Genomic DNA, 24,435 nt, shown 5'->3' with positions numbered 1-24,435 from the left:
ACCATGCAGTCTCAACCAAGAGCCCTCTCTCTTTAAATGTTTTTTTTCCTTTTCTATTTTCAACATAGTCGCCACCAGTCTTTGCACATCCTGCTCAACTCTTTCAGGCCTCTAAGCTCCTAGTAGGAGCAATTATTGCCAGTGAGAATTGAGTCTTCATCACTCTCAGTCCTTAATAGGAATGTGTACTCTGGTGCCTGGCATATTTTCCTCAGGTCTGACATGACCAAGTGTGCTGGCTAGTTTTATGTCAACATCAGATAAACTACAGTCATCAGACAGTGTGTGGGGCCATACCATACCCACTTTTCCCCAGGGTACCCTTGAGCAGGAGCAGCAGGAAATATTAGATAGAAATTTAGAGGGGAGAGAAACAGATAGAGAATACAGGATTGCCTCAAGAGGTCCTGGACCTAATCCATTGAGTCCCAGTTGACTCTGCCAAAGGGCTTTTAAAGGAATGCTAAGGGGTGGAGCAAAAGACCTCCCCCCAGCACAGTCAAGTGCAGACCATCTCAGATACCTGGTACTCAGGCCTATGGTCCAATCATCCTTTTATGCAGACCTGCTGGGTAAAGCCACTAGGAAACCAAAATGGGCTCCAACAAGACAGAAGGGAGTCTCAGTTGAGAAAATAAAGATTGGGCTGTAGACAAGCCTGTAGGGCATTTTCTTAATTAATGACTGATGTGGGAGGGCCCATCTCATTATGGATGGGACACTCCTGGACTGGTGGTCCTGGGTTTTTAAGGTAGCAGACTGAGCAAGCCATAAAGAGCAAGCCAGTAAGCAGTACTCCTCCACAGCCTCTGCATCAGCTCCTGCCTCCATATTCCTCCCCAGTTTGAGTTCCTGCTTTGGCTTCCCTCAATGCACCATGATTCAGGATATGTAAGTCAAATATACCCTTTCTTCCCTAAGTATCTTTTGGTCATGATATTTCATTGGAGCAGTAGAAATCCTAAGACACTGAGAAAAAGACCTGCATTTTCTCGCTTACAGTTTCTTCCATCTGACTAACCTAAGGACTTCTAGCTTTGCACAGAAGCAGGATGTGACCAGATGGCCCTAGGCCCCCATACTGCTCTATTTGCAGGAGTTTCTCGAAGTTTCTTTGCAGATCTAGAGTATCTAGTACCCAGAAGATAAAATAGTTTTGTCTTCTTTTTAAACATTCCATTTTAAGATGAATTGAGAAAAGTTGTGTCTAGGAGATATAGACACATTTATTCAAAATTGTTGTTTTACCCAGAATTCTAAGTATCAAATTACAAGCCACCAAATGGAGAAAACTATAACTCTTATAATTTCCCTGATACAATGTCCTCAGGTGCCAGGGCATTGTTGCATCTAAGTAGTGAGAATGGATTTGGAGCTTTGGCAGGACTCGTGGAAAGCCCATCAATTCAACAGTTGACATTATTAGAGGAATTTGAAGGGGCAAATATGGGGATGTGGGTTTTCACAGAAACACGAGGGAAAAATTCGCTTGCATTATCTATAAGCCATCTTCAGTGACATCACCACTCTGAGATGAGCAATTCTGTTGAGAATGACGACTGCTCATCTTTCTACCCAGAGAATCATTTGACAGAAACATCAAGAAGCAGATGTAATGCTTTAAATGACACTCTGCTTTTTGAACTCTGAGTACTTCCAAACATCAACACTATTCCCAGCGAACCCCACAGCCAAACTAATGATCACCCTGACATTCTTATATGATGTGAAGACCTAAAGAATGCTGAACACCTGGCTTGTACCAGAGGAGCCCTGAGAGCCAAGATGCATGAAAATTGGAATTCTTGCTTCCTCTGTTGTCCTCCATAGCGTCTCTTGCCTCTTTGCTAAATATCAAAGATATTTATGCTTAAACAAATGTCTTCCTCTTAAGCATCCTCTCCTTCTGGCAGATAAGTCATCCTACTGAATTGGAGGCACTTTCCATGGCAACAGACTGTGATGTCAGAAGCACCGTGCCAAGCCATTAGATCTTGTAGGTGCCACAGTAGGAAATACGATGCTCTGAGCATGATGGCAAGCCAGAGCTGCTGTAAGCCAGAAGGAACCTCAGCAGTCTGTGTGTCTAATGCTTTCTCTGAAAGGCCCATGGCTGGAGAAGGTGGGAAGCAAATGAAGCTGGGTGAGAGGGAAAGAGGATTGTTTTTAAGACAAGATTTTAAAGGGGAGATGTGTTGATGAAGGAGATTTGAAGAGGGCCACAGCCAGATGGCTGGCGTTCCGCCACAATCCATGGCTTTGATGCTTCGCAGGTGTTTTCTAAGGTGTTGATGGGGAAAGCTCCAGAGATGTGCTGTCTCATTGAAAGACACAAAGACTCAGGGCCTGGGGAATGAACAGAGTCTTGTGAAGCCGAAGTGTGGGGACTTTGGCAGTTTCACTGCTTTCAAGGAAAGAGCACCTTGAGGGCACCCACTGAGACCCAGGCTTTGAGGATCCTCCAAGGGGGTGTTAGATTTGCAGCAAAACCCTTCAAGAGGAGTCAATAGATGTTGACCTCTACCATTGCTGATGTGAACAATGAGCCTGGGAGGATTTTAAGACCAACTTAAAAAAAAATTGTAGCCAATGTTTTGCAGGTCTTTATCAAATATCCAAGAGTTTGAAACCAATACCTGTGAAAAATCATAGATGAAGTTTTAAAATACACAGAGCAGTAATACAGTATAGATAAATTTGGACCACATATGGCTTCTTATGTAAAGGAAAATTTCTTCTCCTTTTAGTAACACATTGTCTGCTGCCTGTGATCAGCACCTCCTGCCATATGTTCCTTAAACAAGCTGCTGCGATTCAAGAAGCAGCCCCGGTAATTAAGATCAAATGAGCCAGATGAAGAAAATGAGCTGGCTGAACCACATGCAGGCAAAGCCAGTCTTTTCATTTGGAAACCAAGGCAGACAGACAGACAGACCCAGAAGAAAGAGAAATCTCAACTCTTTGCCCATAGACACATTGCAGGGTTTAGATGCAGTCACCTATCTTTGGGTTATTGCTAACATTCACGCATTTGTTTTCAATTGTTCTGATTCCATTGACTGGTTCTATTGAAGTACATGTTGTTGGAGGTCGGGGCACTCCTATGGCACACAGTTTATTTTTTCAGGACAAAATATAACTTGGCTTGAAACACATCACAAACCATTTTGGATTAAGCCCAGAGCATTTTGAAGATCCTTTACCCTCCAGCACTCATGCTGTAATAGGGAAGTTGAGGTTCAGGGAGTGGATAACTGTCCTCTGGTTGCTGAATTAGAATAAGAACTTAGATTAGAACCTGAGACTTCTGAATCACTCAGTAATTCTCACATTTGAGTGTACATTAAAAAGTTTTGGAGGTCACAAGACATGGTACTTAGGCCTGTGTGTAATTCCAGCTACTTAAAAAGCAAAGGAATGAAGATTGCAAGCCCAAGGACCAGCCTGACGGACGTAATGAATCCTAGCCTCACAATACAAAATATAGGTGCTAGATAAATGACTCAGTGATGGAGAGTGCAACTCCTCTTGCAGAGAATCCAAGTTTTCTTCCTAACACTCATTTCAGGCAGTTCGCAAATACCTGTAACTCCAGCTCCAGGGGGATCCAGTGCCATCTCCTGGCCTTGGCAGCCACCTAAACACACGTGCATGCACACACATGCTCACACATAATTAACAATAAAAGCGCACGCATATATGTGTGTGTGTGTGTGTGTGTGTGTGTGTGTGTGTGTGTGTGTGTGTGTGGTGGTATTGTGTTCCCCAAAATATTGTGCACCCTAATAAACTTACCTGGGGTCAGAGAGAGAACAGCAACTAGATACAAAGGCTAGAAAATGGTGGCACTCACACCTTTAATCCTAGCACTCCAGAGGTAGAAATCCTTCTGGATCTCTGTGAGTTCAAGGCCACATTGGAAATGACCAGGCATGGTGACACACGCCTTCAATCCCAGAAAGCGAGCCTTTAATCCCAGGGAGTGGTGGTAGAAAGCAGAAAGGTCTATAAGGCGTGAGGACCAGAAACTAGAAGCATTTGGCTGGTTAAGCTTTCAGGCTTCTAGCAGCACATTTCAGCTGAGAGCCATTCAGATATGAGGACACAGAGGCTTCCAGTCTGAGGAAACAAGACCAGCTGAGAAGTTGGCCAGGTGAGGTTAGCTGTGGCTTGTTCTGTCTCTCTGACCATCCAGCATTCACCCCAATAACTGGCCCCGGGTTTGATTTTATTAATAAGAACTTTTACAATTCCTGCTACGTGTGTGTGTGTGTGTGTGTGTGTGTGTGTGTGTGTGTGTGCCTGTGCAAGAGCATGTGTACATGTGAAAGAGTTGGTAATGTAGCTCAGTGGTAAAGTGTTTGCCAGGAATTTGCAAAGCCATAGGTTCAGTCCCCAGTACCAACAAAGCAAAAACAAAGTCAAACAAATAAAAACCTGGAGGACTTCTTAACAGGTAGAAATTCCCACCCTCACCCACCTGGAAAGACCCTTCAAATACTAGTTCCCAGTGACATGATGGTCAAGGTTGGTGTAAGGCAGGGAGCATGAGGCATGGAATTCCATCCTCCAGTTTAGTCTACATTCTACAGAAGTTGTTTAGAGATCTTTGAGTTTCCATGGAGATGGCTCAGAGAAAGTCAGTTGTGCATGAAGGCTTCAAGACAAAGGTAGCTGAAGAACCAGGTGGAGGAACCAAACTACAGAGGCCCAGGCAGTAAGGGCCATAGCAGCCTAACTCTTTGGCTTGGAAACAATCATGGGAAAAACCTGCCCAGGGATTGGATTCTTTGCATGGAGCTCCCTGTGTTGCCAGCTTCATCCATTAACACATAGCCTGTTGATTAACTGAAAGGGTCCTTTAATCATCCTGGTCATTAAATATTAAAGGAAGATCATAACTGCAAGGGTGTGAGTGGGAGGAAGTCAGTACACACTTATTTACCTGGCAGGTGGGAAAGCCTCTGTTAAGATGAACTTGCCCTGCTTTTCTAAGGGAGCCATGAATTCTATATCAAAATAATTGGGTCAAGTGTATAAGATGAATTGCTAAGTGATCTTATTAATAAAAAACCTGGAACCAGATATTGGGGTGATAGCTGAGAGATCAGAGGAATAGAACAAGCCATAGCCAACCTGACCTTACCAACTCCTCAGCCTCCAGAGAGAGCTACTTCCCGTATACTAACACCTATATACCTTTCTGTGCCCTGCCATCTTACTTCCTCTCTCTGTCTAGCTACAATACTTCCTCTCTGTCTGTACAGACCTCCAGACCTCTATGGTTAACTAGCACTAGGATTAAAAGCATGTGCCACCATGCCTGGCTCTGTTCCCAGTGTGGCCTTGAACTCACAGAGATCTGGATGGATCTCTGCCTCCCAAATGCTAGGGTTAAAGGCATATGCTAACACTGCCTGACCTCTATGTTTAATATAGTGGCTGGCTTTTTTGTCTAATCCCCAGATAAGCTTTGTTGGGATGCACAAATAAAGTATCACCACACAAGTGTTACAGTTTGTTGGGTAAATGCACTTACACCAGGCCTGATAACCTGAGCTTGATCTCCAAGCCCCTATGATCAAAGGAGAGAATTGACTCTTCAAAGTTATTCTCTGACCTGACACACATACTGTGGAACACCTGTGTGCACACTCACACACACATAAATGATAAATAAATAAAATGCAATATTTTTCTTGCAAAGAATAAAAATTGTAGAACTAGGTACACACTTGTAATTCCAGAACTTGGGCAATGTGAAGAATCAGTAGTTCAGGGCCAGGGTCAGATACCTAGCTAGTTTAAGGCCAATTTACTCTACCTGAGACATCATCTCAACAAAACCAAAAGAAAAAAACTTTGAAAACACGCATGACAGAAATGAGTGATATTGTAAGTTATGAGTAGTTTGTACAATAAACATATATTGACCTTTAAAAAAACATGCTACATTGCACTCAAATAATAAATATAACAGAAATACACCAAAAGTGAAATGAGGAATGGGGCATGAATATGTAAATCACAGGAGAATGAGACAACATGAAGAGACCATAACTAAAGAAATGTAAATTCAAACACTGAGGTTGAACATTTTGCCTAACATTTTTGCAAACCTTTAAAATGAGGAAATATTTTAAATATTTATAAAGATAGTCTTTTGTGTTCTTTTGGAGAAATTGTAGGCATTTAGAATCTAAGTTTAGAAAACAATGTTATTAGCAATATGTACTGAAAGTTTTACCTTCCTTTACAACTTTTAACTTATTGTTCCACTTCTGTGAATCAATTCTAAATCAGCAATAAGAGCTATAAATATTTGCTTAAGAGGATATGTGTCATCTTATTATTTATATTAATAAGGAGTTTGAAACAATTTAAATACTCAAACATGTAAAACAATTGAATATTACAAAGGTTTCTAAAAAAAACCCTGAAAATTTTATTACTGTAATACCCAGCAATCCTACTTCTGGATAGTCAGAGGCATCAAAATTGGTAAGTATAAGAGACATTCATAGCCGGGCAGTGGTAATGCGTGCCTTTTATCCCAGCTCTTGAGAGGCAAATGCAGGCAGAGCTCTGGGTTTGAAGTCAGCCTGGTCAAAAAAAAAAAAATGAGTTTCAGGACAACCAGGGCTACACACACAGAAACCCTGTCTTGAAAGACAAACAGAGAAAGAGAGAGGAACATCCATATTTAATTCAGCACTATTTAAAATAACCAAGATGTGGAAGTAACCTAAGCATTTGTTAAAATTAGTATATAAGGAAAAATTACATATGTAGGCAATGAAATATTATATATATTCTTAAAGGAATTTCTGTTTTTGTAACAATATGGGTTAATGTAGAGGAAATGATGAGAAGTAAAAGTAGACAGATGTTATTGCATGATCTCACTTTGTGTCAAATATAAATATGTCAACCTTGTAGGAATAGAATGAAAGAAAAGGTACTAGGCAAAGGAATATTATGCATTTTCCATCTTTTATGCAACAAAACACTTGTTTTGTTTTTGTTTCATTTTGTTCGTGGTACCAGAAAATTGAACCCAGGTCCTCATGGATGTTAGACAAGTACTCTGAGCCTTGCCGCAAGTTTCTAAAATGCCATAGCATTTATAGTTTAAAATGTAGTTGTAAATAATATCTGATTACATGAAATGCTCAGCACTGTTAAACTGGAATACTACAGAATATTAAAAGTACAAAATTACAGTTATTGATACAGCATAGTCATAAAGTTAATTATAAGACAGAAATAAAATTGAAAACCATATATGATGTGTGTGTGTATGTTGTGGTACGTGTGTGCATGTGTGTGTCTGCAGGTGTGTGTACCCATGTGCAAACATGTGGAGGCTAGAAGAATATACCATGTGTCCTCCTCTATCATATTCCACATTCCTTTTGAAAACAAGGTCTCTCCCAGAACCTGAAGCACTCCTTTCAGGCCATGCTGGTTGACAGACAAGCTCCCAGGATCCACTAACTCTGTCCTCAGTCCTGGTATCCCAGGCACACATGCCATGCCTGTCTTTGATGTGGGTGTTGGAAATGTGAATCCAAGTCCCTTTCCTTTCACAGCCAGCAACTCGTACCCACTGAGTGATGTTTCTGGCCTCTTATTAAGTTCTCTATTAACAAGTTCTTACTACAAAATCATGTAAAGTTGGCAAGCTAGTGCTGACTGTGTTCTTTCTCTAAACACAAATAAATGGAATAAAATTAAATAGCTGCAGCTACATCCCATAAAATAAAAATTATTAGGAAAAACAAAATAAAAGGAAAGGGAAAAGTAATGTGATTATATTAATTAAAAATGCACAAAAATTATTTTTTGTAAAATGAAAATATATCCTGTTCAATAAAGGGAGTGGGGTGTGCATAGGGGTCAGAAGGTAGGACATGGCAATCAAGTTAGTAGATTCACAAACTGAGAAAGCTGTAGTGACTCATGGATTGATTTTGAGGCAGACAAGATTAGGGCATGAAGTTTTGATACCAAAGCAGAGATACATTACATGTTATGATAAAATATCCAGAAAAGGCAGCTTAAGGGGGAAGGGAGTCATTCTAGTTTCCAGTTCAAAAGGGATCCAGTCCATCATGGCTGGGAAAGAATAGTGCTCGGAGCACGGGCCTGGTTATCCACACTGTATCATCACCCGGGGGTGGACCCGGACTACAAAGTCTCAAGGATCACCCCAGTGACTTAACTTTTTCTGTGGTGGTATTGTGTTCCCCAAAATATTGTGCACCCAAATAAACTTATCTGGGGTCAAAAAACAGAATAGCCACTAGATACAGAGGCTAGAAAATGGTGGCATTCACACCTTTAATCCTGGCATTCCTGAGGCAGAGATCTGCCTGGATCTTTGAGTTCAAGGCCACACTGGAAAAAGCTAGGTATGGTGACTCACACGCCTTTAATCCCAGGAAGTGATGGCAGAAAGCAGAAAGAAATATAAGGTGTGAAGACCAGAAACTAGAAGCACTTGGCTGGTTAAGCTTTTAGGCTTTTGAGCAACAGTTCAGCTGAGATCCATTCGGATGAGGACACAGAGGCTTCAGGATCAGCTGAGGAACTGGTGAGGTGAGGTAGCTATGCCTTGTTCTGCTTCTCTGATCTTTCAGCGTTCACCCCAATAACTGGCCTCCGGTTTGATTTTATTAATAAGATCTATTAAGATTCATGCTACACTTTCCCCAGTAAACTTTCCACCTCCTAAGGTTTCCAAAACCTTCCCAAACAGTGTCACCAACTAGAGACTAAGTGTCCAAACATGTGAGCCTTTGAGCCATTTCTCATTCAAACCAAAACAAAGATGTTGACTTATGCCTACCAAAGCAATGAACTGAATACAATATCATTGTGTGGGTCAGAAACTGAAACAAACAAACAAACAAAAATCTAAATTATAAAGATATAGATTTTGGTGTTGTAATTTTAAATGAGGAAGAAAGCTCCCTGAAAGTAGTAGAGCCCACACATTGTATATATAGCACCATGGTTTGAATTTCTAGTAACATCCTAGTTCAAGAATTTCAACTTAGAACACTAGTGGTCAACCAGCAGAGATGAAAGTGAACTCACTCTTCTGGGACATATCTTTAGACATTGTTCTAGAGAACCTGGTACTCCCTATGACAAAGCCAAATTAAAACAAATGGAGGAAAGTAACTATTCAAAAATTTGACATAAGACAAAGACCTGAAAGACAGCACAGCCATATCTGATGGGAACAGCAAAAGTCATAAAGCCAGTACAACCGCTTGACAAAGATCCAGCAAAGCTGAGCCACATGATGGCCGCCATGCCACCTTTGGTTTTTATCTCCATCTGTTGCATGTTGGGGGGGGGCTTTTAATATTTGTACAATTTGGGGATATTGGATTGATGGAAAATTTCTTATAAATCATTTATGCCTTCTCCTAGGAATGCTGCTTCTAAGCTTCTCCAGGAAAGTCCTGTACATACTGCCCTTCCTGCTTTTAGGGGGATATCCTTATCTACTTGAAGGTCTTCCTTATGCCTTGGAGGTTGTGACACACATATAGAGGCCAGAGGTTTCTTTATGAAGCTATGAGACAGTTTTGAAACTTCTTTCCCTGTACTAACTCAGGAATAAGATATTCAAAACCAAGTAAACTTAAAAAGATCAGCAAGATTCGGTGAGCTAGAGGAGTTGATCACAGATCAGATTACAAGCCTCTTCCCACTATATACTCAGACGATTGCATGGCATATAGAGCAACAAAGTTAGACTAGCTGAAGTTACCTCTGCCATATACAGACACTAATATTGATGAACAAATAATGGAATGAAAAGATGATAAAAGAATGAGATGTCCCTTTCTTAGAAAAGTTAGCACATGCTGAGTCACTGTAATGACATATGACCAAAGAACAACAGAATGCCAGGATTAGACTTATTAACAAATTCTAAATAGATATAAAATATAAAAAGTGTATTATGCCATAATTTAAATAATAACTGCAGCAGCTTTGGCCTGAGACTTTCCTTGGGCACTCTGACCATTAAGAGTTAATAATACACAACTTGGAACATGGCATATGCCCAAGCTGGCATGAGGATTTTGTTTTGGTATAGCATCCTTGAAGCAACCAAAGCTACCAGCCTGAGAACAGGCTGTCATATGCCTCTAGATTCTTAAAAGTTTTGTTATGGGTTAATGAGTAAAAATGATAACTCTGTTCATCAATGATGTCAAAACTTGAGGGAAAATGATTGGAAATGATAAATCTGTTCTGTCATGATTTACCAATGATGACTAAGAGATGTACAAGGAAAAAAATGAAACACATGTCCAAACACAAAAATGATATGATCTATGTTTTGGAACAACATGAATCTCTCTCTGCTTACTAAATTTTGTATAGATAAAAAAGCACTCTGGTTGCTAGTGTATCAGGTTGCAAGATTCTCACTAGCATGGCCTGGCTTACCTCTGTCCCCAACAACTCCTTACATCCTCTGCTGGGACCTGTTCACCACCAGGGATGGCTCCTGGTAGAGAGAGATTCAAATAAGAGTGCCAAGGCATTTGAAATGTTAAATCATGAGAGCATACTTATTCAAAAAAGATATTTAAATAAAGACTGCACAGAAGGATAAACATTAAACAGAGGCAGTAAAGAAAAGTCCTCAAAATGTAAGTTGATACAGCTCTAGAGAGATTTTTGAGAAGTGGAACACAATTTTAAGGATATTATACATAATGTCTTGAAAACTGATATAGTGGCAGGGAGAACAGAGTGAGAAGTTCCAGCACATCTTATAGTAAGCCCTCAATGACAGGACAGAGCTTGGAAGGTAACAGTTGAGAATTTGTAGAGTGACATTAAACATTACATTGAAAACTTTGATAAATCAAACTAATTCCACAAATGCATATTAAAGTGATATCCTGGTTCAGCATTTGTCTGTTTTTACCATTGTGCCTAATTAGATCCATCCATTTATTCCTTAATTATAGTTATTTTGTCTTTTCTAAAATTAAATGAAATGGAATTATATCACTTTCCCTCCTCTCTCTAACCCCTCTCATTCCCCTATCTCAAGTTGATATCCTCGTTTTCTTTGCTATTATTACGTATATATGCATATATGTGTAGGCATAAATATATATAACATAATATATCATATTATAACTGTATATAATATATATAATATAAGTATATTATGTAACTACAGCCAGCAAGTCCCTTTTTTGTTGTCTGTGTATATGGTTTCAGGAGTGACCACTCTGCACTGAACAACCAATAAGAGGGCTCATCCCTTGGGGAGACTAATATGTTTTCAAGCAATATTTATGACAACCAAACCAACCAACCAGTGAAATCACAGTATTATCATTAAAGTCTTGACAATCTAAAACAATTTAATACCAAGCATATTCTTCATTACTATAAAATAATGCATGGAAATTAAGAACAGAAAGATATATAAGGCACCCCATACTTTAATTTTAAATAATTTTTAAAATAACTCAAAGTTCAAGAATAAGCTCTTAAAGAATAAATCACTGAGAATCAAATAGTAACATATATATTAGATATTAGAGCATATACAATAGTTCTTACAGCAGTATATTTATGAAAGTTACATTGGAACATGAGACAGGGAGAATAGACACTTTAAGTATTTCTCTTGAGATTTTAGTGAAATAATAAAGAAGACCAAAGGAAAGTTAAAAAGAAGAAACATAAGACAACAAGGAAATCACGCCTGGTACTGAAAACTTGCCTGAATTCATGAACCCTAGAAAATAATTGACAACAATCACTTTGCTAGAAGAACATAATCTCTTACTACACTCTAAATCTTACCCTTATACCCATAGGTAAGTGTGGCTACCACCTTGCATCTCTTTACAGCAAATGGACCATCAGAGAAAACCATAACAGGATACAACCCAGATCAAGAGATAGTGGGGAGCCCAGCCCCAAAGGTACATCTGCAATCATGGCTACAAATAAATTTTCATGAATGGCTCAGGAAGCATTGAGGAAGAGGGGGCAGAAAGACGAAGAGCCAGAATACCAGGAAGTCTGCTGTAAATCAGTCTGTCCTAGAAATAGCAGCATAAACAAGACCAGAACAATGACAGTATCAATGGACATGTTAATGTAGAAACAGGAGAATTTCTCAGGGTCCTAGAGAAAGAAATACAGGTAACTTAGGACAGGTAGAAGAAGAAGGATTAGCCTTCTCAACAAGTGAGTCCTCTTATTGTTTGTCTAATGCAGAGCAGTTCCTCCTGAAATCATATACTCAGAGACAACAAAAAAGAGATTGCTGGCTGTAGTTACATAATATTTTTATATTATATATATATATATATATTATATACAGTTGTAATATGATATATTATACGTTATGTATTTATGCCTACACATATATGCATATATATGTAATAATAGCAAGAAAAAAGAGGATATCAACTTGAGATGAGGGAATGAGAGGAGCTGGAGGGAGGAGGGAGAGTGATGTAACTCTATTTCATTTAATTTTAGAAAAGACAAAATAGCTATAATTAAGGAATAAATGGATGGATCTAAATAGGCACAATGGTAAAAACAGACAAATGGAGAATTGGGTAATAAGTCAAGAGAATACATTAAGAATAAAGACTAGAAGGAGGATGGAACATAACACACTGTGTGCACATGTAGAGGACATAGAGAAAGTAGCATATTAATAGAAGAGAAAAATGGGAAGAATATTTGAAGATATGATAATTGAGAATTTCCTCAACCTGATAGGAACATCAAGCCACAGAATCAAATAGCTAAATTATCAGCCATGTGGTATTTTATACATATAAATTAATAGTTTAGGAAAAGATATGTTCAATTTGAAAAAAATCATTTGATTACTTCAACCTAATTATGATATCTTTTAGTAAATTATAAGTAAAGGGGATTCCCTTAGATTGATTATATGTTATCTATAATAAAAACTCACAGAACCATCATTTTATCAGAAAACAACTGTCATAAAAATACGGTCATCTGGCCGGGCGGTGGTGGCTCACGCCTTTAATTCCAGCACTCAGGAGGCAGAGGCCGGTGGATCTCTGTGAGTTCGAGGCCAGCCTGGGCTACTAAGTGAGTTCCAGGAAAGGCGCAAAGCTACACAGAGAAACCCTGTCTCGAAAAACCAAAAAAAAAAAAATACGGTCATCTGGTAGTGTCTTAAAGGAGAAGAGGGGGAAGAAGCGGGGAGGAGGGAGAAGAGGAGGAAAGAATGTTTTATCATTTGTGAACACAATGCTTCTCCAAATAGAAAATGGAGGAAAGTGTGTACAGTGCTAAAAACTAATATTTAAATGTAAACCAAATTCAATATAATATTCTGAAATTGTTAAGTTCAAAGGCAACAAACAGAAAACATAATAATGATGCAGAATGATCCAATTTCTAATGGCAGTGGATATGAGAATTCCCTCAGGAATAATTTTAACAATGTTTGCACATGACCTTTATGATGATATTAAAAACTTGGCCAGAGAAGATTTAATTAAAATGATTGATATAGTCATGTTCACCTACAAGAGGCCTATATACAATAAAGATGATTACCATGTACAAGTTAATCCCTGAGTTAAATGAAATTCTAAAGATATAGTTGTGTTTCCTGTGCCCACTGTAATAAATCAGCTCAGTTTGAGTGATGAACAATCGAAATTTGTGTTCTTTTAGTTTTGGAGACCAGAAACCTCAAATCCATCACCGGTCTGGAATTATGTTTTTGTTTGACCACAGTCCTTATAGTTCTAGGACAAAACCTTTCCTTGCTAGCTAAGCTAGTGAAAATGTTTGGCTTATGGTGGTACCACTCCAACTGAATTGCACTCAGTCTCATTCATATATGTACTTAAGTTTTCCCCTTCCTCCTTTCATCTGGGTTATCTCTTCATCTCAAGACCCTTAACACAACCACACCTCCAAACACCTTTTATCTTTTTCAGTAAAGAACATTGTAGATTCCAGGAGGTTAGAACGCAGTTGTATTCAGGAGGAACATTCAAGGCCTTCCAAAATTTAGACTTTAATTCGCAGGACTCCATTATCATTACACATGAAAAATACTCCTATATAACATCTTCAGAATTCCCAATTCACATATCATCAACCATTCACTACTTAAAAACCCCAAATCTCATTATTTAAATCAGCTAAGATACTGAGTAAGATCATCCAAAATCCGAAGTTTGTCTGAATCAGTGGACCCGTGAAACTACGTAAGTTTTATGCTTTTAAATGCAAAGGTGTGGAATATGCAGTATAATGCTAATAACATTTTGGGTTCATATATTTGTATTGGGTTCAAATAATTGTTCAGTAGTCCCAAACAATTTTAATATCTATCAATGAACATTCTATTAGGTGTCTAGGCCTGAAAGTAATTTGATGTAGTTTAATGCTCTGCTTTTTAGGGCTCTAGCCTTAGTCTATGCCACTGTGGTTTCAACTTCAGTGTTTAGACCCAAATTCTTCCCTCAAATTCAATTATTCCTTGAAGTTAATATATATTCATGGCTCTGTGTTATTATCAGTCTGTGCCCATCCTATGGAGTTTTGGAAGTCTTAAGCTGCCTTCCATTTCACCCTGTCTATTTCTTTCATCTTAAAGCTGATAGTGTTTCTTGTGATACAACATTCTGAAAATTTATGTGGGTCTTTTCCATCTGTTGTGAGGATCTAGGCAATAAGACAAGATCTTTCCTGGCTAATGCCTTCTCCAATCCTAGCCTTTTCTGAGATGTTTGAAATAGTTGATGAGTTACATGCTCAATCACTTTACCGCTATCCAAAGGTTGTCTAGAACACTTTTGGTCTTCTTTGTAGAGTGTGTTCCCTAACAATAAATTTCAGGGTTATCCAGGTTTGGCCACACAAGTGACCAGGCCACTGAAGCTATGTTTCAAAGGGATCCAGCTCCATCCACAGTTGGCAATAGAACTTGTTGTTATCAGAACCTTGTGGTGCTGATCTTGCAAGCATGCAAAAGTGCAAGAGTGATAGGGTCAATGGGGCTTGCACCAGTATATTAGAAGCAAGGCAATGAGGCCAAGTCATATGCATGTAAAAGGGTCAGATAGCCTGAACGGAACTTCTTAGTGAAATATGCACGAGGTGAAACCCAAGTTGCTGTCTCAGGGTGTTGAAGATGCCAGGAACATGAAACAGACTGAGGATAGCTACAAACTTTGAAAGGAGGCCCCAAAAGGCACTCATGTGTACTGCCCAAGCCCATTGTAGCTTAGGCAATGCCATTATGTGTCACAAATGTGGCAGGACTTTGATGTTTCTCCTGCTTTGTTTCTTTGCTAACTTCCCATTCTTCCCATTTGGAAAGGGAATGTATGTTCTGTGCAATTGTATATGGGAAGTTTGGAACATTAGTTTTTAATAACGCAAGGGCTGTCAGTTCATAGTTTGTCTTACGTCTCAGGAGAGACTATAAGAGTTTGGGCTTTGTGGTGACTGTTAAGATGATGGTCCCGAAGGTAGACTGAATGAATTTTGCATTATGGGATGTCCGTGAGCCTGTAGGGGCACAGGGATATGACCTGAGTCTGAAATATGTTCTTCATTTTGTCTATAGCTGGTAACGACGTTTTAGGGGGTTTTAGGGGCTGCTGGATATGAGATCTAGCTTGTGGAAGAGGGTGACTGGGGAAGGTTTTGAAAGACCATATCAACCTTCAGTTCTGATCTTCCTTTCTGCTTTCTAGCTAATCATGATATGAATAGCATCAACCTCTGGATCCTGCTGCTATGGATGGAGTTGATCCTCCTACCACACCTTCTCTGCTATGATATCCTATATCCACTGAAACCATGAGCCAAAATACACCCCTCTTCCTGCAAGCTGCTTTTGTCAAGTAATTCTGCTATAGCGATGAGAAAATGCACAGTATTTGTAGCAAGTCATCACAGCTTTGGCAATTGAAAACAGAAGAAATATTTTTTCACAGTGCTAGAGTCCAGAAGCCAAAACTCAGTATCCCTCAGATAAAATCATGATGCTGGCAGGGCCATGCTCCTTCTGAAGCTGTTGAAAAGAATCTATTCTTTGTCTGCTCCCATTTTTTGATGTATGTTACTCTAATTTCTGCTTGCTTTCACATCATATTCGTGTGTGTGTGTGTGTGTGTGTGTGTGTGTGTGTGTGTGTGCATGTGTATTCAAATATACTCTCCCCTTTCTCCTATAATATATATATAATTTCATTAAGGGCCCTTCCAGATAATCTGGGCATATATCCCCATCTCACAGTCCTTATACTAACGTATCTGCAAAACCTCTTTTTTCCTCAATAAGGGACTATTTATAATTTCTAAGAAGTATGGTGTGGATACATGGGGTGTCATTTTGTATCCATGTCCCAACAATGTTTCTTTTGAAATTCATCAATGGTTCCTAAAACTCATGTGGAAGTGCAAAATGTAAAGGATTGCTGAAACAATTTTTGTTGCTGATTGGTCAATAAATAAATCACTGATTGGTCAGTGGCCAGGCAGGAAGTATAGGTGGGACAAGGAGGAGAATAAAGCTGGGAAGTGGAAGGCTGAGTCAGAGAGACACTGCCAGTCGCCATGATGACAAACAGCATGTGAAGATGCCGGTAAGCCACGAGCCACATGGCAAGGTATAGATTTATAGAAATGGATTAATTTAAGCTGTAAGAACGGTTAGCAAGAAGCCTGCCACGGCCATACAGTTTGTAAGCAATATAAGTCTCTGTGTTTACTTGGTTGGGACTGAGCGGTTGTGTGACTGGCAGGTGAGAGAGATTTGTCCTGACTGTGGGCCAGGCAGGAAAACTCTAGCTACACATTTTGAAGGACAACAATGAGAGACAGTCACACGGAGATGCCACAACTTCTAGAGAACATTAAATAAATGAGACATTTTGTTATGAGCAGAACAGAAAGATAAACTATCTTGGCGGAAGAGATAGTTCCCAAAATGGTCCACAAAGATAGGGGAATTAGGTAAGCCATAGAGTTAGCATTCCATATCAAAGTGCAAAACATGGATTATTCAATATGTGATATTTGGACAATTAGCTCTCCAGATGGTAGAAAGGAAGATGAAATTCCTACCTAATGTGACATACAATAACTTCCATATGGATTAAAGATCTTGATGTTAAATAGCAACTCTTTAATCTTTACATGAAAATATCTTCTTACCTTGATACAAGACAGGATTCTTTAATTAAGGAATAAAATCACATACAAAAAGAGAAATTAAGTGTATAACTATTTAAATTATTAACTTCTCTTATTCAGTACAAAAAATGCCCATAACAAATTTTATAAATCACATGCATATGCAGAAGTTTAGAATTTACAAATTATATAGGCACCAAATGATAATCAAGAGCAGTAGAGGATTTTTTTTGCAGATATTTAAGAAATGCCAAAAAATTAATAAGACAACAGACAGAGTAAATGCCATGGATCCTAAAACGATGAAAAGTTGTTCACTCATCCAGTCACATCTATTATTATGGAAAAAAAGAAGCTTTGATGATACACGTATAAGTGAAAATGATTTTCAATTAAAAACTATTTCACCAGCAAGCATGCATTGTATAGTGATGAGACCATATAATAAAGACATTTTCATACAAGTGTATCATATGCTTTGACCATATTCTACCCCTTCCGTCTAGTCCTTTCTTTCCCTAAGGCAGTCTCAGTTCTTTTGTGTCATTCATATAAATGCTTTGTACATGCCTGTATAATATCTATGATCTACAAATGACAGAAACATAATCCTCTCAATATGTCAGTGAGTTGTTTACCATTGTCTAGAAACTCCAAAGATGTTCCTATCTATGAGTTGGAAGTTCTACTGCTGGATTTATGTTATTGAGCAATACTGTTCAAAATAATAACTTATGGTACTGAGGAGATGGCTATGTGTGAGGCTCTTGTTAGGCAAGAATGAGGAACTGATTTAGGATCTCAAACCAGATCAGCACATATCTGCAACCACAGCACCATGCAGAGACAGACAGATCTGGGGGTTGATTGCCAGAAGTCTAGCTGAAACAGCTAGTTCCATGTTTAGTAAGGGACAGTGTCTCAGAAAGCAAAGAGGAGAGTGATAGAGGAAAAAAGGAAGGAAGGAGGGAGGGAGGAAGAGAGAAAGAGAGAGAGAGAGGGGGGGGAAGGTAACTTGATAAGTTGGGTATTTGGTGAAGATGCCCTCTTTTTATAAAATCAAATGAAACAAAAGTTTACAAAAGGTAAGGAACTACATATTTTGGATTTTAAATGTGTCTCTTTCCAGCTCAATAAAAATGGAACTTCCTTCCTTTATTATATCCATGATTGGAAATTTAAATATATTTATTTACAAAAAGCAAGAATGTCTCAACAAGGAGAATTTTGGTATAGTCCTGACCTTAACATATATTCTGCTCACACATGTCACAGAACTGTTTATAAAGACTCGGCTTTCTGTTCTTGTTTTTTTTTTTTTTTTTTTTTTTTTTTTTTTGAGACAAGGTTCATGTAGACCAAGCTGTCCTTGAATGGCTAATCCTTTGTCCACCTCCCAAGTACTGGAACTACAAACCTGTCTAGTTTATGTGCCACTAGAGATGAAACTCGAGGCTCTGTGTGCTAGGAAAGCACTCTATCTCTTGTGTTTTTAGGGACAGGAGCAATGAGATTTGATTCCGTGTACAGAGAGTTGATGTCAGCTGTTGTGTCTCACATAAGTTACAGAGGAAGGTAGCTATGTTCTGTCATGGAACCAAACCCCCTAGGCAGTATCAGACCCCAGCATCCAATCATAGTCACTTTTCAAAGTTCCCCTATCTTAGTTACCAACATGGACCTGCCCCTTGCAAGGAAATCAAGCAGTTCATAGTCGTTTTCATTTGACTTGCTAAATATCTCCTCCTGTCACACTAAAATGCTATCTATTTTCTTCATTTAAAAGCACTTTCTTATTTTCAGTTGTTCTCCAAGTCTCTGTTTTGTTCATATTAAATTAATTCAGTTAAGACTGTGAAGTCTTCAAGAGAGGTCTTTATTCATCCTGGTTATTCAAAGGCAGTTTAACTATACTCCCAGGACTACTTTGTAAGGGAGAAACAAACACTAGTGTCACATTCTGCCTGTGAGATTCACAATGTTCTCCCACAATGTCCACAAGGAAGTGTCCAATGTGCCTTTGTTATCGACACAGGAGCACACTTGTTCACCCAGAGTCCAGGCAGAAGTGTAGCAGAAACTAACAATCTTATTCCTCCCTTAATAGAGGTACACCATTCCTTATGTTAATCCAGCGTATGGTAGTAGAAAAAATACATACTTCAGTTGGAAATCTCATGTTTCTCTCTCCTAGATCATAGAACAGCTTCAAATATGTCAGAATCATGAAAGAATCATGAGTGGAATTTCAGCCTCCATTGATGTGGAGAGAACTATGCACCTGCACCGAGCAGAAGTTCTTATCCAGAAATGGAGTAACTTTCTTTAGGCCAAAATTCTACCCAACTGTTTATAGAGTCATGTGAATTTTTATCAGTTATCATGATAGGCATCAGTTGCTTCAGGAGTTATGAAGACCTGCAGGGCTTCAGTCTACACTCCTCTCATAAACTGTGAGGGTCAGCAATGTGTGCTGTTCCACAAGGAGTCTTTTAGGCTTGAGCAACAGTGTGCATCTGTTTATCCGTCCTCTCACAGCCTCAGCTGGTAATCTTCACTCGTGTCTGGTCATCAGGTCCTTTCTTCCTTCATATATGTGCATGGTAGGACCTGGTATGTCTAGGTATCTGTCACTAGAGGGGCGTGAGTACAAAGTTGTGTTACAAGAAGGACTGTCACAAGCTGGTAAGAAATCACAAGACAGGATCTAGCATTTTTGTTAATACAGAAATAGTCAGTGGCAGGTGATTTAACTTGCCAAACCCCTCCAGCCTTGTCAAATGCCAGGGGTGGGGAAGCTGTCATCTAGGCAAGGGGCTGAAGCACAGAATAGGTCTGAGTAATACTGCGCTACAGGAAGGGGCTTTTGTGGCCTATGCAAGTCTTCTTACAATCTGCACTGACAGCCACCCATGTAGTTCTTCAGCTATTCAGAGAAAAGAAAACCTCCCAAGTTATTTCCAGGCACACAGGTCCTTTTCTTTCAGATTACTCAGAGATCACAAAGAGCCTTGACAATGAAAACTGAGTTTGGATGACTCAGTGCCCCCACTACTGTGAATGCTGAAGGAAATGATGCACATTATTAGGCAGTCCCCCGCACAATAGGTCTATAATTAATGTTTGTTTTTGTAAATGCTGCTGAGCAATAACCTGACATTGACGGTTAGTTCCTTCACCTTAAAGAGAAGAAGACCTGCAGTTAGATGTGAGGTGATGGATAACTTGATCCCCTTCCCTCCAAAGGTCAGCTGTAGTTTGAAATCCTGTTGGCTCTCTGAAAGCAAGATAAGGTTAGAGTGTAAAGTAACTAAAGTAGGCCGGAAAGTGTTTGGAGGCTGTGGACATTATTGCTCAGATGCACTCTTATCCATAGAAGCACATTCATATTTTAACTTCATAGTATGCTGGAAAGATGGGGAGGTATTTGAGTGGTGCACATGTGAGCTATGGGCTCAAATATGAACAAAGAGCAGGATAATGGAAGGCAATTACTGAATTTAAAATGCAAGGCATCACTTAGGTAGAAGCAGAGGAGGTCAATTATGTTTAGAGAGCAGAGCATATGCCAATAAAAAAATAGAAAAAAAAAACAATAAAGAAAAATCAATGAGACCAAAAGATGGCTCTTTGAGACATCAATAACATTGGTAAAGTGATGCAATAGATGTATGTGAGTCTTTGAAAATGAATTGAAGGTCCTTGTGTCAATTTATCTTTTCCAATTACTCAAGCAACTCTATTACTCATCTCATTAATTAACTTTTATTAGAAATAAAAAACCAAAAAGTCAAGCACAGTGCACATGCCTCTAATCTCAGTCTTTTGGAGGTTGAGGGAGGAGGAATATGAGCTGGAGGTCAGCCTGTACTCTATGTGGAGTTCTGGACCAGCCTGGATTATTTAGTTAGATCCTATTTCATAGCCCTCCTCCTCCACAACTAGAGAAGAAAAGAAAATTTGAAACATAAAATAACAGCTATCAATATCGTATGACTGAACTATTAGGTTAGTTGGAATGTGAGAAGTGGGACAAAGTACAGGTAAGCTGGGAGAAGGTAAGGTTTGGGAAGAGCTTCAGAGCATTCCTCACAGCAGTCTTGTTAAGGGAAGATCCGAAGCAATCGTGTCTTATTATTAAAAATGATTTTGGTTGCATTTACAGAATTTTATTCTTTGAACATTTGTACACAAATATGTGTAGATTTAAATGTGATGTTGGGGCCTAATTTTTTTTTATCTTTATCCTTGATGCATGAAAAGACACAAAGAGAATTTACTTTCTATAGTTGTTAATAAGGGAGATGATAAAGTAATGGAGAAATAAGGCTTCTATTTGAGACAGGCAAAAGATACTGCATGTGCATACAGTAATCACACACTCACCTACATAATGTAATGGATGGCTGCTTTTTTTGTGTAAACCTGACTGAGCTAAGGGATGCCTAGATAGATAGGCAATACCAAATATTTTAAGTTTTTTTTTTTTCTGGAGACAATAAGTAATGAAGTCAGTCGACACAGTGAGATCATCTTCACAATGTATAGTGAATGTATGGGAACCATTCTATCTATCCAGTGTCCACATAGAATGTCCACATTGCCCCACCTGGTAATTCCTAACTGCTTTCTAAAGTCCATACGTATTCACAGATAAGTATAGCTCACCTCATCAAAGAAGCTTCTCTTTATAGCACAGGGAGACCATTACTGAAAACCATAACTGGTTACAGTGCAGAGCTCAAAGGACTGTGTGGGGATGCCAGCTCCAGTGGATAATCCAACAACAAAACCCCTGCACCTAAGGCTTTGGAGCATCATGGATGAAGGTGCAGAAAAAAAATTAAGAACCAGAGGACTAGGAAGTCTGCTGCAAGATTATTTCTCCTAGAAATGACAGGGGAGTTACACCCATGATACCTCAACAATAAGTCTGCCTAAATAAGACCTGTACATCGACAGCATCAAAAGACATGATAATTTGGAAGAGAGAAATCTGACAGAGCCTTGTCCCTAAGCAAAGAATTACAGACAAGTAATGATGGTTAAGGAAGGGAGAATTACTCTCTCCCGGGGATGATACCCCAAACTGATTAGCTAACACAAAGTGGTCAGCCTAGAAATCACACACACACACACACACACACACACACACACACACACACCAAAAATGGACTCAACATGTTTGAATTACATATTCATGCATATACATATAGCAATAATAAAGACAAAGATGCCATTTATTTGAGGGGGGATATGACAGGGGCAAAAAAGGGGGAGAAGGAAGATGGGACATGATATATTTCAATTAAGATTGAAATTTTTTTCCAGACAGGGTTTCTCTGTGTAACAGTTCTAGCTGTCCTGGAACTCATTCTGTAGACCAGGCTGGCCTCAAACTCACAGAGATCTGCCTGCCTCTGCCTCTGGAGTGCTGGGAGTAAAAGTGTGTGCTACCACCACCCAGCTAAAATTAAAAACTTACAAAAAAAGAATTGGTAAAGAAGCCATCGCAACTACACTAGGTTTAATCGCTCTCTGTATGTCAGAGAGCAGGAAATGAAATGAACTAAATTTGGGGAGCCTGCTATGACAGCGAAATCTTTAGGATTTCCTTTCTAAGGTGATGTTGAATCCAAGCTCATCTACAACCAAGAAAGAGAGACTGCGCCCATGTAGTACACTGAATTTCTGAGAGGTCATACTCCTCATTTAGTTGCATTGCTACTGCCATTTCCTGAATGACACAGAAACCAGGGCCCAGACAAAGGAAGGCTCTGCAACAGGTCCAGTCTGCTGTATCACCCGCCCAGCGGCCCAGCCCCTTGGGTCATGTGATCCAGCAGGCCTGTTGATGCTTGCAGCATCAGTGGCAATAGGTTTACATTTGGATCTTTTGGCATGCTCCCGTAAGGGAATCATAGCACAGGCCCTTGGGATTTTGAGTTTATCTGTAGAGAATTATTGTCTTTTGGAGACACAACTCTTGAACTGCCTCTGGGTCTCAGGAGAAACCAAATGCTTGACAATAGGCCACCAAGTACCCATGGCACCCAAGGTACTCATCATGAGCTAGGCTCATAAAGTTGGGCAAGCTTAATACTTGATCACCAAACTGGGATGAGATATAAGTAATGGACCAAGCAGGACACAAATCACAAGCAAATTACATACAGATGTGGTGACCATGGTCTCCATACCTGCCCCAGGCTTTCCCCTGGGTTGCACAAATAGCTTTTGACCAATTGACAGAGAAATCAAGAGAGGATTCTTATTTGGGTACCATCTGGAAGTGGACAAGTGCAGAATAATCCCCTTCTGGGATATTCCTGAAGGACAGCAGAAATAAGAACCTAGGTGTGTACTTTGCGTGGAAAGAGAAATGACTGAATATGCCTTTATATACCAATCTATTGAATGAAGCAATGGTTTGAATGGCTGTAGACTTAGAAGAAATGTGGTTAGGAAACTGGTAGCAAAGAAAAATGGGGAAGAAATATGTAGAGAGCTAGAGAGGATGTGGAGTAAGAGGAACACTCCTCCACTGCTGATGGGAGTACAAACTTGTACAGCCACTTTGGAAATCAGTATGAAGGTTTCTCAGAAAATTGAGAATCGATCTACCTCAAGACCCAATGATACCACTCTTGGACATATATCTAAAGAATGCTCAATCATACCACAAGGATACTTGCTCAACTATGTTCATAGCTATTTGTAATAGCCAGAACCTGGGAGCATCCTAGATGCCCCTCAACCCAAGAATGGATAAAGAAAATGTGATTCATTTACACAATGGAGTACTACTCGACAGTAAAAAACAATGGCTTCATGAAATTTGTAGGCAAATGGATGGAACTAAAAAATATCATCCTGAGTGAGGTAGCCCAGACTCAGAAGGACAAACATGGTATGTACTCACTCATAAATGGATACTAGATGTAAAGCAAAGGATAACCAGACTACAACCTACAGCTCCAGAGAAGCTAGGTAACAAGGAGGACCCTAAGAAGGACACATGGATCACCCTGGAAAGGGGAAATAGATGAGATCTCTTGCATAAACTGGCAGTTTATGGATGGGGGATGAGAGCATGAGGGAACAGGATGGTCGAGCTGGAACAGGGGCGGAGTGGGAGAGCAATGAGGGAGATACCTTGATAGAGGGAGACATCATGGGGATAGGGAGAAACCTGGTGCAAGGGAAGTTCCCAGGAATC

Source organism: Peromyscus californicus, unplaced genomic scaffold (genome assembly GCF_007827085.1).
Source record: "Peromyscus californicus insignis strain IS unplaced genomic scaffold, ASM782708v3 Scaffold_8__1_contigs__length_139910024, whole genome shotgun sequence".
Taxonomy (NCBI): domain Eukaryota; kingdom Metazoa; phylum Chordata; class Mammalia; order Rodentia; family Cricetidae; genus Peromyscus; species Peromyscus californicus.
The sequence above is the reverse complement of the archived record's forward strand: the minus strand, read 5'-3'. Positions refer to the sequence as shown.